This window comes from Zingiber officinale, chromosome 2A (assembly GCF_018446385.1).
Source record: "Zingiber officinale cultivar Zhangliang chromosome 2A, Zo_v1.1, whole genome shotgun sequence".
In the NCBI taxonomy this organism is placed as follows: domain Eukaryota; kingdom Viridiplantae; phylum Streptophyta; class Magnoliopsida; order Zingiberales; family Zingiberaceae; genus Zingiber; species Zingiber officinale.
The window spans coordinates 37,577,299-37,589,056 of record NC_055988.1 but is presented as its reverse complement, the minus strand read 5'-3'; the positions used below and the strand labels follow the sequence as shown (position 1 = coordinate 37,589,056).

General features: G+C 40.0%; 1 non-coding gene across 1 annotated transcript; it reads right to left on the bottom strand.

Moving 5' to 3' along the window:
- Positions 1 to 8,918: 8,918 nt before the first annotated feature.
- LOC122044717 lies at positions 8,919 to 9,024 on the bottom strand. The gene has a single exon (XR_006129733.1). It is a non-coding gene; the product is annotated as a small nucleolar RNA R71 (small nucleolar RNA).
- Between the last annotated feature and the right edge of the window lie 2,734 nt (positions 9,025 to 11,758).

Genomic DNA, 11,758 nt, shown 5'->3' with positions numbered 1-11,758 from the left:
TTAATCTCTTCTCTTAATCTTTTGTAGAAAGTTATAAAAGGAAATTTTTAATTTTTTTAAACTCTCTTTTAAAATCATGATATCCACATAAGAAATAATTTTAATAAAAATCCTTTTTAATATTCTAGTGGCCGGCCACCTAAGCTTGGGACCCAAGCTTTGGCCGGCCACCTACATGGCTCATCCACTTGGACTTGGCCGGCCCTAGCTTGGGTTCCAAGCTAGCTTGGCCGGCCCCATTGGATGGGTAAGAAGGTGGGTATGCGGTGGGTATAAATCTCTATATACTAGAGGCTACGATAGGGACCGAGAGGAGGAATTGGTTTTGGTCTCCCGATGAAATTAAGCATCCCGTGTTCGCCCCAACACACAACTTAATTTCATCAATAATAATTCATTCCACTAAAGAACTATTATTGAACTACCGCACCAATCCCAAATTACATTTTGGGCTCCTTCTTATTATGAGTGTGTTAGTCTCCCTGTGTTTAAGATAACAAATGTCCACTAATTAAGTAAGTTACTGACAACTCACTTAATTAATATCTAGCTCAAGAGTAGTACCACTCAACTTCATCGTCATGTCGGACTAAGTCCACCTGCAAGGTTTAACATGACAATCCTTATGAGCTCCTCTTGGGGACATTCTCAACCTAGATCACTAGGACACAGTTTCCTTCTATAATCAACAACACACACTATAAGTGATATCATTTCCCAACTTATCGGGCTTATTGATTCATCGAACTAAATCTCACCCATTGATAAATTAAAGAAATAAATATCAAATATATGTGCTTGTTATTATATTAGGATTAAGAGCACACACTTCCATAATAACTGAGGTCTTTGTTTCTTTATAAAGTCAGTATAAAAGAAACGACCTCTAATGGTCCTACTCAATACACTCCAAGTGTACTAGTGTAATTATATAGTTAAGATAAACTAATACCTAATTACACTACGACCTTCCAATGGTTTGTTCCTTTCCATTATGGTCGTGAGCTACTGTTTATAATTTATAAGGTACTGATAACATGATCCTCTGTGTGTGACACCACACACCATGTTATCTACAATATAAATTAATTGAACAACTTCATTTATCATAAATGTAGACATTTGACCAATGTGATTCTTATTTCTAGATAAATGTTTATACCAAAAGCTAGGCTTTTAGTATACACTCTAACAGTAGATGGGATCTATCCCTCCTATATGACGGGAGTGACATCGATATTCTTGATAGAGTGAGACCACGAAGTGCATGGCCATGCCCAAATGAGTCAATATGAGATATTGAGCTCATTTGATTGAGTGAGTCTACTTGGAATTCAAGATTTAGATTGATTAGAGGATGACACGGTCTATGCCTCATATTGATCAATCTAGATGTCTAGGATAGAAGGACACTTGTCATATATTGTGAGGAGTCACAATTAGTAGTCACAAGGTGATGTTGGATCTCAACATTCTTGTAACTTGGGTAATAATGATGTGTTGCTAGATACCGCTCATTACTTAATGCTTCTAAATGAGTTTAGGAGCATTGCCGACGTTACAAGAACCTATAGGGTCACACACAAAGGGTAATTTGATGGAGATTAGGTTCATTTGATGAACCTAAAGGATTAGTTTCATGTGATGAACCAAATTGGATTAAGAGTAATCCAAATTGCGCTAATTGAGTTGGACTCAATTTGGTTCATGTGTTAAGTGAGTCTAATTTTGACATAGACTCATTTAATTAATTTAATTCAATGAATAGAGATTTATTAAATTAAAATTGACTTGAACCAATGGTTAGATTAGATCAACCAAGGGAGAGAAGTGGTCAAGTTTGACTTGACTTGAGAGGTAGATGAAGGGTCAAGTTTGACTTGACCATTTGCCACCTCAATGGTGAGTTGGCAAAGAGTGGGCCAATGATGATGCTCCACATCATCATAGTTGCTTAAGTGGGATGCCACCTCATGGGAGTTACCAAGAGTTGTGACTCTTGGCATTCCATGGAGGTTATAATCCCTCTTAATGTGGCCGGCCACATCAATTCAAGGGGTAAGTTTCATTTTGTGTTGAAACCTCCATCTTCTTCCTCATTCCTTGCTTCTTCTCTCCCTCTCCTCCTCCTTGGCCGAGACCTTCAAAGGTGCTAGCACACCTTTTGTTTGGTCTCCATCTCTTGCTTGTGTGGATACATATAGAGGAGTTTCTACTTTGATACTCTCGAGATCTGGCGAACCGTGGACGAGCGGGATTAAGCGAAGGGCTTCGCATCAAGGGTAAATTCTTATCTTGTAGATCTAAAGTAGATCTAGGCTTAGAAAACTCATACGTGAAAGTTTTTACGAATTTTTTATTCTTCGCACCGATCCAGTGGCGGGGTTTCGGGGTTTCTGCAACGCAAAAAGTGGTTTTTGCAGCCCCAAAAACCCAACAATCCCAAGCTTCATATATCAATACAATCCTAGCTCGCTTTAGCATGCAAGAATCCAAGAAAGGTTTTATACCTTTTAGACATGGAGCAACTTTATCTAAAGAGATGTCTATGAATACATCAAAGGAGATAGAAGACATGAAGACAATTCCTTATGCTTCAGCTATCGGAAGCCTAATGTATGGTATGCACGAGACCGGATATCTACTTTGCCGTGGGCATGGTTAGCAGATATCAAAAGTAATCCATGACTGGGACACTAGATTGCAATAAAGCATATATTAAAGTACCTTAGAGGGACTAGAGATTATATGCTAATTTACAAGGCAGATGATTTGCTCCCTGTGGGTTACACGGATTCAGACTTCCAATCATATAAGGACAATAGTAAGTCAACCTCGGGGTTTTGTGTTTACTTTAAGAGGTGAAGCCATAACAATGGAGGAGTATTAAGCATAGGTGCTTTCCAGACTCCACCATAGAAGCTGAGTATGTGGTAGCCTCTGAGGCGACCATAGAAGTTATATGGCTCAGAAACTTCATAATGCACTTAAACATGATTTCTAGTTTGCACAAAAATTATTACAATTTATTGTAATAATAATGGTGCAGTAGCAAATGCGAAGAAACCATAAGTCCATAAGGCAAGGAAACACAATAGAGCGCAAGTACCACCCAATACGAGACATCGTATAACGAGGAAAAGTTGTGGCCGCCTAGATTGCATCAGGTGATAACTTAGGAGATTCTTTCACTAAGGCCCTTAAGGCAAGAGCTTTTGATGAGCATGTTGAAGGGTTGGGAATTAAATGTATGGCAGGGTATATGTCAACATTGTCTTTTAGTATAAATGGGAGATTGTTGGAATGTATACTAAAAGCCTAGCTTTTTGTATAAACATTTACTTAGAAATAAGAATCATATTGGTCAAATATCTACATTTATAAGCTAAGTATAGTTGTTCAATTAATTTATATTATAGATAACATAGTGTGTGTGTTAGGTTTTTCGGGCCGCGAAAACCTCTTTTCGCGTCGCGGAAACCCCGAATCACTCATGCCACTGGATCTCGTGCGAAGAGTATAGAACAAAATTTACGAGTACGAGTTTATAACTTAGATCTACTCCTAGATCTACATGAAGAAAGAATATACCCTTGATGCGAAGCCCTTCGCAATCCCGCTTGTCCTCGGTTCGCCGGATCTCGAAAGTATCAAAGTAGACACTTCTCTATGTGTATCCACACAAGCAAGAGATGGAGAATAATCTCTAAGGATGTGCTAGCAACCTTAAAGATCAGTAGGGAGGAGAGAGAGAGCAAGAAGAAAAACTCAAGAGGAAGAAGAAGGGAGTTATCACACTTGAATGAAAAAATCAATATTCATTCCCCCTAAAAGTGGCCGGCCACTTCAAGGCATGTAACTCCCATGGAATATCAAGAGTTAAGTCTCTTGATCTCCTCCATGAGGTGGCATTTGGTTAAGTCAAACTTGACCAAATGAAGAAGCCTTGATGATGTGGCATTGGTCAAGTCAAAGTCAAGTCAAAACTTGACTCTTCATCTTCCTACTTAAGTCAAGTCAAACTTGACCATTTCTCTCCCTTGGTTGATCTAATCTAACCATTGGTTCAAGTCAATTTTAATTTAATGAATCTCCATTCATTGAATTAAATTAATTAAATGAGTCTAAGTCCAAATTAGACTCACTTAACACATGAACCAAATTGAGTCCAACTCAATTAGCCTACTTTGGATTACTCTTAATCCAATTTGGTTCATCATATGAACCTAATCATTTAGGTTCATCAAATGAACCTAATCTCCATCTAATTGCCCTTAGTATGTGACCCTATAGGTTCTTGTAACGTTGGCAATGCCCCTAAACCCATTTAGGAGCATAAGTAATGAGCGGTATCTAGCAACACATCATTACTACCCAAGTTACAAGAATGTTGAGATCCAACATCACCTTGTGACTACTAATTGTGACTCCTCACAATATATGACAAGTGTCCTTCTATCCTAGATATCTAGATTGATCAATGTGAGGCATAGACCGTGTCATCCTCTGATCAATCTAAATCTTGAACTCCAAGTAGACTCACTAAATCAAATGAGCTCAATATCTTATATTGACTCATTTGGGCATGGCCATGCACTTCGTGGTCTCACTCTATCAAGAATACCGATGTCTCTCCCGTCATATAGGAGGGATAGATCCCATCTACATCACTCACATCCCTCCGCATAATTTGTTACATACCCAGTAATCGCCTTTATAGTCCACCCAGTTACGGGTGACGTTCGACGAAACCAAAGTACATAACTCCTTATGTAGGGAACCATGGTGACTTCAGGTCTAAGGACTAGTAGTCATACTAATAGCCACATAAGAAAGTATATGACACTCATATAACGATCCATGATACTTTCTCATGGCGGGTCATTCAGTATACATTCTCTAATGTATACCCATGTGTCAACTTGATATCTCTATATCCATGACTTGTGAGATCAAGTCATCGAGTTGACCTACATGCTAGTCTTATTGCATTAACATTATCCCTAAATGTTAATACTCAACTAGGAATGTTTTAGAGTAGTGTTCCCTATATCATCTCACTATCGATTCAACCAATCGATTGATATAGGTAAGAACCTTCTACTCAAGGACGTTATTATACTTAGTTTATTTGGCACCAATACAAGTAAGTATAATAACCAAACAAATGCCTTTATTAATATAAAATATGATACAATAAGTCCATAATACAATCATCAAATGATTGGCTCTAGGGCTCTAGCTAACAGTGTGGTGTCATACACAGAAGATAATTTTATCAATTCCTTATAAATTATAAATAGTAGCTCACCACTGAGATGAAAAGGAACAAACCATTGAAATAGTCGTAGTGTAATTAGGTATTAGTTTATCTTGACTGATAAATTACACTAGTACACTCTGAGTGTATTGAGCAGGACCATTTAAGGTAAGTTCTTTTTATGTTGATTGATATGGGTTAGGTTTAGTAGGTCCCCGGAGAAAAGGGGAAGGAGAAGAGATAGCAGAATTAAGCAATGTAAATATCAGCTGGGATATCGGGCTTAAGAAAATATAGGCTAATATCGTCCGGACAACACGCTTAAGGAAATATAGGCAAATATCGGATGAGGTAACACGCTTAAGAAAGGATAGGCCAACACCGGCCGAGATAATACCTTAAAGAAAAGATAGGTTAATACCGGTCGGAGCACATCTTGAGAAGGGTAGGATAATATCGTCCGGGATAACACGCTTAAGGAAATATAGGCAAATATTGGACGAGGTAACATACTTAAGAAAATATAGGTTAACACCGGCTGGGAAAATATCTTAAAGAAAGGATAGGCTAATATCGGCCGGAATATACCTTAAGAAAGAAAGGCTAAAATCGATCAGGATTGTCTGAGCTAGCACATGCGAATATAGACTAATATCAAGCGGATGTATATGATCATCTGAGAATGAGCAACTACAAGACCGCACAGGATTTATAATTTATTATCGGACGAAGAAAACATGCGTTAAATAAAAATAATAACCCACCTGTACAAAACCTAAGGTCAATCCCGATCGATACAAACCATAGTATAATATCGGGTTACCCACAACATAGTGAAGATAGGATAACCAAACGGGGGTGATAAAATATAACTTATAGGACAGGATGAGAATAAACATTTTAAGGATATTTATGAATAGCTTATGAAAATATTTGCTTTATGTAATCGTATAACAGGTTGACTAACTCGGCGGGAAGAATGTTTCTAAACTCTTATGCAGGTACTAAACGACAAAAAAGGTACATCTAGGATATAAAAAAGATTCCTTAAAAGTCATTTTCTGCAAGTACGTGGCTTACGTCATCTCATAACAAACTCTAACAAACCGGGGTCCACTTCATGACTACAGAGGTCATATGAAGTGGTATAAAATGGGGAATTCTCTTCGTTGGCCAGGTATGCTCACGTTGATGCTCACACTCACAACCCTAGTTTTCAACTACTGTTCATCTTCTTCTTCTTCTTTCGATTTTTTCCACACAAAAAAGGGAGATCACTGACTTGAGCATCGGAGGGTCTAGCCAGGGATTCCCACCCCGGTCTTAGGTCACTGACAATAGTGTTGGTTGGTCTCTTGTGCGTAGGAAGCCTTGGAAGCTCCAGATCTCGGTTTTCTTTATCAAAGCTTTCCTTTCGTCTTTGGATCTTCACACAAGGAGGGCATCCTATAACTTCATTCTCCCAGATCCACTTTGGATTTCTCGGATTGGTATTCTACAGGTATTATTCTTCATTAGCAGTAGGTTTTCTCCCAGCTTTCCGTTTTGTCAGGCTTCTCAAACTGGATCAAATTTGGCACTGTCTGTGGGAAGTTCACCTGAATCTGAGACTGCAAGATGGAAGACACTAGAAAATCAAACTTACTCACCATTAGTCGTGAAGATATGGACTTCCTCATCAACACTCATGTACAGAAGGCTTGACAGTAACAACAACAATAACAACAAGTTCATACTGAAGCCACTCTGCCAATAGCTTATAATCCGGCGATCTCGACTACTGAGCACCGCAGGGGAAAGGAGCCAGAAGAAGAAGATCATGCATATTTCCCTCCAACCACTGCTTCCCCTACTAGGCATCCTCAAGCTTTCCTTCGTACTTCTTTGGAACAGGGGGGACGAAGGGCTATATTTCAGGAATCCTCTTGCGAGGCTCCAGACAAAGAAAAGCGCAAAGCTAAGTTGATGGTAGCTAGTGATAGCTCGTCGGAAAGAGTCATTTCTCCATTTTCTCAAAGTGTATTGGATGATCCGCTTCCTAAGCGGTATCAAAATCTACAGATCGACGAGTACACTAGGACTACAGATCCAGAGGATCATTTGTTGAAATTTGAGAATATAGCATTATTACAACAATTTTTCGCTGGAGTAAAGTGTCGGATGTTCCTTACAACACTCGGAGGAGCTGCGCAATGTTGGTTCATGAGATTGCCGGAAAAATCTATCCGAAAGTTTAAGGATTTCAAGAAGGTTTTCCTACACCAGTTTTCCAGCAACAAGAGGTATCACAAAACTCCCTGGAGCTTATTTTCAATTAAACAAGCATCTAAGGAGTCCATCAGAGCCTATATTAAAAGATTCAATCAAGTAGCTATTGACGTGCCCAATGCTACCACGGAAATATTAGTAAGTGCTTTCTCTCAAGGCTTAAATGATAATGATTTCTTTAAGGATCTGGTGAGAAATCCCCCTGCCAATTTTGACTCCTTAATTGAACGTGCCACTGAGTTTATTAATGTTGAAGAGGCTCAGGCTGTGCGCAGAAAAGAAGGTACTACTTCTTCTCCTGTCTCTGTTAAGGAGAAGGCCCCCACTCCTGTTCCTCCACCGAGGGGACCTCAAGTAGTTCATCCGCCCCATCGTCATCCAGAGTATCGTCCACAATTAGTACAACATGTGGAGATACAGCAAGAAGCAGCAAGGAGATGATGCACCTTTCACAAGACTAGCAGTCATCACACAGAAGACTGTTTTGTTTTGAAAAATAAAAGAGCTAATAGGGATCGATATCAGAGACAAAATTACTATCAGCAACAATATCCCAAGCAGCAAAGTCCACTCAAATTAGAATATCGCCCGGTCAAACCTCAGCAAGGTATATCATCAACCCCGGCCGGTACATCTCAAGTGTCTGAGAAAGCTCAGCCTGAAGCTGTGACAACTCGACAAGAAGAAAACAGGAGCAATGTCGCCTAAGGCAGCGTTAAGGCGGGCCCACTGATGGAGATTCCAACAGGGCCAGAAATGAACATGCACGAAGACTCGAGATCCATGTTGTAGGATGTAGCATGGAGAGAGCAGCAGGGCCGGAGATTAGTTTTGGGCCCAGATATCTTGAAGGGGTGGAAATAACCCATGATGAAGTGGGCCCCTTGCTATCTTGTTCTTGTGTATGCGAAGATCTAACTTTACAGGAGAACTTCTTCCTCTAGACCCTGAGATAGACAGAACATTTCATAGAAGAAAAATTCTGCAAAGACAACAAGAAGAACAAGAACATTCTATTATGGCGAATAAACCCCTAAAAGATTATGCAGCACCTTATGCTAGGGGTTTTTGATCTAGTATTTCAAGGCCTTCAGTTAAAGCAAATAATTTTGAGATCAAACCTGCAATTATATCCATGGTGCAGCAAATTCAATTTGGTGGAGGACCGCATGAAGACCTAAATCAACATTTAGAAGTCTTCTACGAAATATGCGGCACAATGAAATTGAATGGTGTTCTTCAGAGGCAGTGCACCTACTATTATTTGGGTTTTCCTTGAGAGATAGAGCCAAACAATGGTTAAACTCTTTGGCTCCAAATAGCATCACCACATGGGAACAATGTGAGCAACAATTCCTTAATAAATTCTATCCTCCAAGTAAAACGGCTCATATGAGGAATCTTATTACAAGTTTCAAGCAAGCGGATTTTGAATCTTTATTTGAAGCTTAGGATAAATACAATAGTATGCTCAGACAATGCCCACATCATGGTTTAGAAAGGTGGTTAGTACTACATACATTTTATAACGACATCAACTATCATACAAAAGTGTCCCTTGATTCAGCTGCTGGAGGGGCACTTATGAACAAGAGTTTGGATGAAGCCGAGGAGATAATTGAGAGTGTAGCACAAAACCACCATCAATGGGCTAATGAAAGAAGTGGTGGCTATTCTTGTATGAACCCAACGACAAAAGCATTAGAAAAATTTGATGTTAATGCAGTGACTTTATTGGCTGCAAAACTGGATGCTCTTACAAAAAAGTTTGAGAATATGGGAGCTAGCCGCAAATGCCATTGTTTCTTTTTGTGAAGTATGTGGAAGTTCTGAACATTCAAATGACTCATATCCATTGGGGGTTATCACTGCACAAATCAATCAATTAGAGCAATGTGATGCAATCATGAGTTTCAATCAAAGGAAGAACAACCCATACTCAAATACCTACAACCCTGGATGGAAGAGTCATCCTAATTTCTCTTACAGAAATAACCAAGATCAAGGACCATCCATGGGGGCAAGGACAAATTTTCAATCCGTGCAACAAAACTTTTAGCAACAGTCTTCTCAAGGCTTTCCTATGTCTAAGATTGAAAAGATGTTTGAAGATAATATGTCCACTCAGAATGAAATGAAACAAGACATTTTAAAGCTTACTCAGAGAATGGATAATTCTGATAGACATCAAAAGATTTTGGAAAGTCAGATTGCCCAACTAGCTTCCTCATCTTCTAGAGCACCAGGACAGTTACCTGGAAAGCCTGATGTCAATTCCATGGAGCACTGCAATAGGATTGAGCTTAGGAGCAGATGGACCTTGGGAGATCCCTAAGTGACTGCTCCAAAAGGGATGCACACTGAAGAAGAGCTCTCTCCTCCAGCACCAAATCAGATTCAAGTTGATGAGGAGAGTACCACTAAGGTTGAAGAGACTCTTCCACTCCACCATCAAAATATAGTAGTCCCTTTTCCTCAAAGACTTATTATGTTAAAGAAGGATGAAGAATTTGGTAAATTCTTGGAGAAGGTAAAAGAAATATGTGTTGAAGTACCACTCATTGATGCAATCCTTCAAATGCCCAAGTTTGCCAAATTTCTGAAGGACATTATGTCGAATAAGAGAAGGGAGACATAGAGACCATTGCACTTACAGAGGAATGCATCGCTCTTTTTGAAAAAAACACTTCCCCAAAGTTGAAAGACCCCGGAAGCTTTTATATTCCTTGCAATATAGGAACTGAATTTATTGAGAAAGCTTTTTGTGATTTTGAGGCAAGTGTTAGCCTCATTCCTTATTCTATTTGTAATAAACTAGGTCTCAAAAACTTTAAACTTACTACCATGACACTACAACTTGCTGATCACTCTTGTAGGTACCCTATGGGTATCGTTGAGGACGTGCCGGTAGAAGTAGGTGGGAGTATAATTCACACCGATTTTGTTGTTTTAGACATGGAGGAGGACCCAAAAATCCCTATCATATTGGGAAGACCATTCCTTGCTACAGCAGGAGCTATCATAGATGTTAAGAATCATAAACTTTCTTTGGTGATTGGTAAGGAACGGTTGGAATATGATTTATCTAAAGCCTCTAACCATGTTTCTTCTCTCTTAAATGCTTGTAGCAGGGCAAGCATTTACATACTGGAGAAATGAAATTTTCATCCTCATGGGAGGCCACCAAACGAAGAAAATAATGTGGTGGAAGATGTTGGGAGGAGACCTCCCAACAAAACTGACAAATATGTCTGTCCTCCAAGGGCAAGGAAAAGAGAGGAGTAATCAAGATTAGTCGAGCTAAAGACCTTAAACAAGCGCTTCTTGGGAGGCAACCCAAGGGTTCCTTTTAGTTAGATTTATTCCATATTTTTGTTGTTCATTAGTAGTGTTTTTACTTTGCTTTTTTCTTTGATTTCAGGTTGAAATTTCACTTCCATGAGCTGGCCATGACTTCTTCATGGGCATGGAAGTTTTGGGAGAGCTAGAAAGGAGGAGAAGTATCAATTTGAGCAGAACAGAGCATGGCCGTGTGTTGTACACGGCCAGGCTCATGGTGAAGAGAAGGGAGATGCTTGGGCCGTGTCTACATGACACGACCGCATGGAGTATCCAGAGAAGAAAAGGTGCATGGCTGTGTTCCAGACACGGCCGTGTGAAGAATCCAGAGGAGGAGAACTTCTTGGCCATGTCTCACACACGACCGTGTGAAGGATCCAGTGCGGAAGCATGCACTGGCCGTGTCATCTGACACGCCTGTGTGCTGATTCCAGAGAAGGAGATTGGTGAGGCCGTGTCCTAGACACGGTCGTGTGCTGATTCCAGAGAAGGAGGCTGGTGAGGGCGTGTCCTAGACACGGCCGTGCAAAGATACCCGAGAAGGAGAAGGCAGTGGTCGTGTAGATCTACACGGCCTGTGTGGAGAAACTTATTCAGGCTGTGTCTCCTATACACGGCCAGATTCAGGCCGTGCCCCCCACACACCCACCTCATCTCAACACCCTCTTCCTTCCACAACTCCTTTCTTCTTCAACCTTTCTTCCAAACCTTTTCAGATCTAGACCTAAAGCCCTTTCTTCTCCACAAACTTCACCTAGATCTAGATTCTTCTCTTCTCCTAGGTCTAAGATCTCCATTTCCCTAACCAAAGATCTTGTTCTTCGAGATCTATTTCCTCAAGAGCTAGTTCCTCCAACCCTAAACAGTATCTCCTTCCCCACTCAAACTTGA